Source organism: Podarcis cretensis, assembly GCF_951804945.1.
Source record: "Podarcis cretensis genome assembly, chromosome: 17".
Classification (NCBI taxonomy): domain Eukaryota; kingdom Metazoa; phylum Chordata; class Lepidosauria; order Squamata; family Lacertidae; genus Podarcis; species Podarcis cretensis.
This window is the reverse complement of record NC_137187.1, coordinates 28,975,752-28,981,547: the sequence shown is the minus strand read 5'-3', so window position 1 is coordinate 28,981,547 and position 5,796 is coordinate 28,975,752.

Genomic DNA, 5,796 nt, shown 5'->3' with positions numbered 1-5,796 from the left:
CTGCTCCTCCCCCTCCTCTTCTCCCATTATTTCCCAGCTTTGCCCCTCTTCAGTCTCTGAGCTGTGACCCTCTGCAAACCACCATTGTAAATCTATACAGTGGTACCTCGGGTTACATACACTTCAGGTTACAGACTCCGCTAACCCAGAAATAGCACTTCAGGTTAAGAACTTTGCTTCAGGATAAGAACAGAAATTGTGCTCCGGCAGCGCGGCAGCATCAGGAGGCCCCATTAGCTAAAGTGGTGCTTCAGGTTAAGAACAGTTTCAGGTTAAGTACGGACCTCCGGAACGAATTAAGTACTTAACCTGAGGTACCACTGTACTGTCCTCCCTTTCTCGGGAAGGTTTCCTTCTCCAATGTCCTGTCCCTGACAGGCAGCCTAGGACGTTCAGGCACACTGCCCAGGCTTGCACCCTGGGGAGACCCCTTCCCTAATGCAGCAAAAACAGGGTGGGAGGCAGCAGTTATGAGTTACCAGTCTCTGCAGCCACAGCAGGTGCTGTGATTCTTCAGTTTGACTTCATGCCTGGATGCACACTCCATTCTCTCTCAAGACAGATGGATGCCAACAAACAACCTTTAGTACATTTATTTCCTCTTGTTTAGCAAATAATGGCAGGTGAGTGAGAGATTTTACTTTCTTGGGCTCCATGATCACTGCAGATGGTGACAGCAGTCACGAAATTAACAGACGCCTGCTTTTTTGGGGAAATGTATGACAAACCTAGACAGCATCTTAAAAAGCAGACATCACCTTGCCAACGAAGGTCTATATAGTTCAAGCTATGGTTTTCCCAGTAGTGATGTATGGAAGTGAGAGCTGGACCATAAAGAAGGCTGATCACCAAAGAATTGATGCTTTTGAATTATGGTGCTGGAGGAGACTCTTGAGAGTCCCATGAACTGCAAGAAGATCAAACCTCTCCATTCTGAAGGAAATCAGCCCTGAGTGCGCACTGGAAGGACAGATCATGAAGCTGAGACTCCAATACTTTGGCCACCTCATGAGAAGAGAAGGCTCCCTGGAAATGACCCTGATGTTGGGAAAGATGGAGGGCACAAGGAGAAGGGGACGACAGAGGACGAGATGGTTGGACAGTGTTCTCCAAGCTACCAGCATGAGTTTGACCAAACTGCGGGAGGCAGTGGAAGACAGGAGTGCCTGGTGTGCTCTGGTCCATGGGGTCACAAAGAGTTGGACACAACTAAATGACTAAACAACAACAACAAGAGCCAGCCTACCTCCCCCAGACTTGCAACACTCCACCCCCTCCCGCAGAAGAAGACTAAGCAGCATCAACAATCACATTGGAAGATGAGGGTGAGGAGCCCCTGCTGTTGTGGGCTGCATTATTGGGTCCTATAAATGGTGATGCCAGAGAAGCACAGAGGCAGAGTTGGCACTTGTGTCTTCAAGTACAGCCCAACCCCAACCAAGGAGAAGGAAGTGTCTGAAGGTCCAGGATGGTTTGCACTAGGCTACGGTTTAGTGGCTTTTTTCTGCCACCGACGACTCAGTGAATATTTCTCTTATGATGAGTGCACCAGCCCACAACTCCACAGCTACTATCATCCCAGCACACTTTTGGAGAGTGCACAGACACACCTCAAGGGTTGCTTCTACCTACGCTTAACATCCTTTGCCAGAAGTAAAAAATAAAAATAAAAATAAAAATAAAAATAAAATAAAAATAAAAAATAAAAATAAAAATAAAAAATATGCAAACACTGGAAGTCCTTTAAGCCTCTTAAGGCCTCTCTTTCATACATGGATTTCCCCTTTTATTTTCTTTTGGTCACACAAGGATTGGCACTTACTCCTAAACTCAACAAACAAAGGAAATTACAGATGTTTCAACTTTTGAAAACTTTGCTGGTCCCTCAATAGCCCTGTTTTGTCTACGCAGCTATATTAAATCAGCACCTTCAATCAGTATAGAGAGAATGGTTTTAGAACTACTTCCATCAGAGTAAGTAAGACTTAAACACAATGCTTTAAAACAGTGATTTTTAAACCCTTTTCACATTGGGTTGTATGTCCTAGAACAGGGGTCAGCAAACTTTTTCAGAAGGGGGCAGGTACCCTGTCCCTCAGACCTTGTGGGGGCTAACCCAGAAATATTTTGAAAAATAATAATGAACGAATTCCTATGCCCTACAAATAACCAGAGATGTATTTTAAATAAAAGCCCACATTCTACTCATGTAAAAACACATTGATTTCTGGACCATCCGCAGGCTGGATTTAGAAGGCGATTGGGCTGGATCCGGCCCCCAGGCCTTAGTTTGCCCATCCATGTCCTAGAACTCTTGCCACTGTAGAGGATTCTGAGGTATGAAATAGGCACTCAGTTTGTGCCGGGCACTGCTGAAGCCAAACAGGTCTCACTTTTGCCCTTGCTGAGCAGATCAGTTCCAAAAGCACAGCTGAAGTTTGTTCCGCAGCTGCTGCTGCTTCTTTGGCGATCCCTCATAGCCGAGTAAGATTGTCTTCCTTAAACACGGTTTTAACAATGAGTCCGTAAGTGACTGTGGAGGCCAATTCTGGATCCACACGTCCTTCCACAGTGGGGACATTGGTTTCTGAATGGGAGTTGATCATGGTGAGGGTTTGCTAAATGTGCTTTCCTCTTAGCTCATTTCTCCCATTCGTCCTGAGTTTGTGCTTCTTCAAAGTCCATGACACCTTTGGTGAAGGCTGTTCTCCAATTGGAGAACTCGCAGCCCAGTGATTCCCAGGTGTCAGTGTTTATAACACTTTTTTTAAAAAAGATTTGCCTTGAGAGCATCTTTAAACCTCTTTTATTGTCCACTGGTATTTCGCTTTCCATTCTTAAGTTAGGAATAGAGTAGTTGCTTTGGAAGATGATAATCAGGCATCCAAACATGACCAGTCCAATGAAGTTGAGGTTGAAGAATCATTGCTTCAACACTTATGATACAGTATTTGCTTTTTCCAGTACACTGAGTGCCGCACCCCATAGTCAAGTCTGACTGGACTTAACCCTCCAGGGGTCTTTTACCTTTTACTGGAATAAGCAAAGATCACCGCAGCTACACACTACAGGGGAAGGTTAGTAATGACAGGCAAGCTGTGTTTCAGAAGAGGTTGCACACCATTATTTATCTAGTCTATCAATGGTGTCTCTGAAAAAAAATTAGACATCACTTGGGAAGACAGGCAAACTAATACGAGTGTACTGAAAGAAGGAAAGATCACCAGTGTTGAAGCAATGGTTCTTCAACACCAACTTTGTTGGACTGGTCATGTTGTTTGGATGCCTGATCATTGTCTTCCAGGCCAAGTGAAATGTTTGGATTTATAGGAATTAGGTCAGAAGGGGATTCACAACCAACAGTCAGATGCTTTTGCTGCCCAAGCATGCAGTGTATTAAGCAACTTTCCTTCCGCCAAACAAGTTAGGGAAAACCCAGAGCCGGCTGCATCAACAAAAACAGTTCCTGCGCTCTGCAAAGAGCAATCCAGCTATAATGCTGGTATAATCTTCCTATATACGTAGAAACACAAGACTGTCGTCGCACAGGCCTCATTGGAAGATTCGTAGTGCCACACCACGCCCCTTGGATTTGCATGAAGGCAGGGAAGGGCAGAGGGCCAAAGGAGAAGGCAGGTTTCAAAATGAAGGTTTAAACGAATAAAAGAGGCCTGAATAAAGGTACACATGTGCTGTAAGGATACTGGAGGGAGAGGACTTGGAGGAGCTGGAAGCTTATGGGGATCTTGGAGGATCTGAGTGGATGTGGAGCTTGAAGGGGCTGTGAGGATATGGGGCCTTGGAGAAGCTGTCGGGGGGGAGGAGATTGAAGATGTGAGGGAATGGCGGGTTGGGGTTTGGTGGGGGTAGGCAAGGTTGGTAAGCAACAGAAACAGCGGTAGCAGTTCTTAGGTGTGGTGTTTTGGTTTTTTTGTCTCAGAGCAATTAGGAGAGAATACTAATTGAAAGGGACGCAGGTGGCGCTGTGGGTTAAAGCCTCAGCGCCTAGGGCTTGCCGATCGAAAGGTCGGCGGTTCGAATCCCTGCGGCGGGGTGCGCTCCCGCTGTTCGGTCCCAGCGCCTGCCAACCTAGCAGTTCGAAAGCACCTCCGGGTGCAAGTAGATTCATTAGGGACCGCTTACCAGCGGGAAGGTAAACGGCGTTTCCATGTGCGGCTCTGGCTCTGGCTCTGGCCAGAGCAGCGATGTCACGCTGGCCACGTGACCCGGAAGTGTCTCCGGACAGCGCTGGCCCCTGGCCTCTTAAGTGAGATGGGCGCACAACCCCAGAGTCTGTCAAGACTGGCCCGTACGGGCAGGGGTACCTTTACCTTTACCTTACTAATTGAATAACTTTCGCCACAAAGACAGGCATCCATTCTAACATTTATGAACTGGATTTTAAAGAGCTATGTGTTCTTTATTTCCAAGAAAAAAATAAATAAATCTGTAAATATAAGCTGAAAATTTGGTGGGCGTAGGACGGGGTTGGGAAGCCTCAGGCCTGGAGGTCAAATATACTTTTGCATATCATTACAGCCACCTCTGCTACATGGCCCCTCAGAAAGCTGCTCACAAGGTAAGCTGCTCACAAGGAGAGAAAAAAGGTTCCTCATCCTGAATAGCTCAGGTGGTTAGAGCATGGAACTGATTAACACCAAGGTTGCAGGTTCGATCCCTGTAGGAGACAGCTGCCTATTCCTGCATTTGATCCCTGTAGGAGACAGCTGCTTCGGCAGAGTAGACCTGAAGAAGCGTCTCCTCCCCCATCGTCCAGCCCAGACACAGAGGTTCAGTGCCGAGGGCCTTCTGGCGGTTCCCTCCCTGCAAGAAGTGAAGTTATTGGGAACCAGACAGAGGGCCTTCTCGGTGGTGGCACCCACCCTGTGGAACGCCCTCCCATCAGATGTCAAGGAAACAGAAAACTATCTGACTTTGAGAGGGCATCTGAAGGCTGCCCTGTTTAGGGAAGTTTTTAATATTTGAAGTTCTATTCTGTTTTAAGTGTTCTGTCCGTAGCCACACAGAATGGCTGGGGAAACCCAGCCAGATGGGCGGGATATAAATAACAAAAGTATATTATTATTATTGCATGGGGTTGGACTGCATCGACTCCTTCCAACTCTGCAATCCTGTGATTCTATCCCTGCTCCAAAATATGCCATGTTGGTATAAAGTGTTAAAACTATCTGTAGGAATTGTGCTTGGCAAAGCAAAACAAGCCATTTTTTTACCGCCCAGTAATATGGCTGGTAGGGACGCGGGTGGCGCTGTGGGTTAAACCACAGAGCCTAGGACTTGCTGATCAGAAGGTCGGCGGTTCTTATCCCTGCAACGGGGTGAGCTCCTGTTGCTCGGTCCCAGCTCCTGCCAACCTAGCAGTTCGAAAGCACATCCAAGTGCAAGTAGATGAATAGGTACCGCTCCGGCGGGTAGGTAAACGGCGTTTCTGTGCGCTGCTCTGGTTCTCCAGAAGCAGCTTAGTCATGCTGGCCACATGACCCGGAAGCTGTCTGCGGACAAACGCCGGCTCCCATGGCCTATAGAGCGAGATGAGCACCACAACCCCAGAGTCGGTCACGACTGGACCTAATGGTCAGGGGTCCCTTTAATATGGCTGGTATTTTCTTTGGTGTCACCATAGTATCCAAGTTGCCATCATCTTAAAGCAGCCATAGTCCACATTTTTTTATGGTGGGTGAAATCTCTTCATTTTATCTGACCTCTCATTGCACATGAAAAACCATTCAGTTTGAATTCTTTCTAACCCACCCCAAGAAGTCTCGCTTACACACA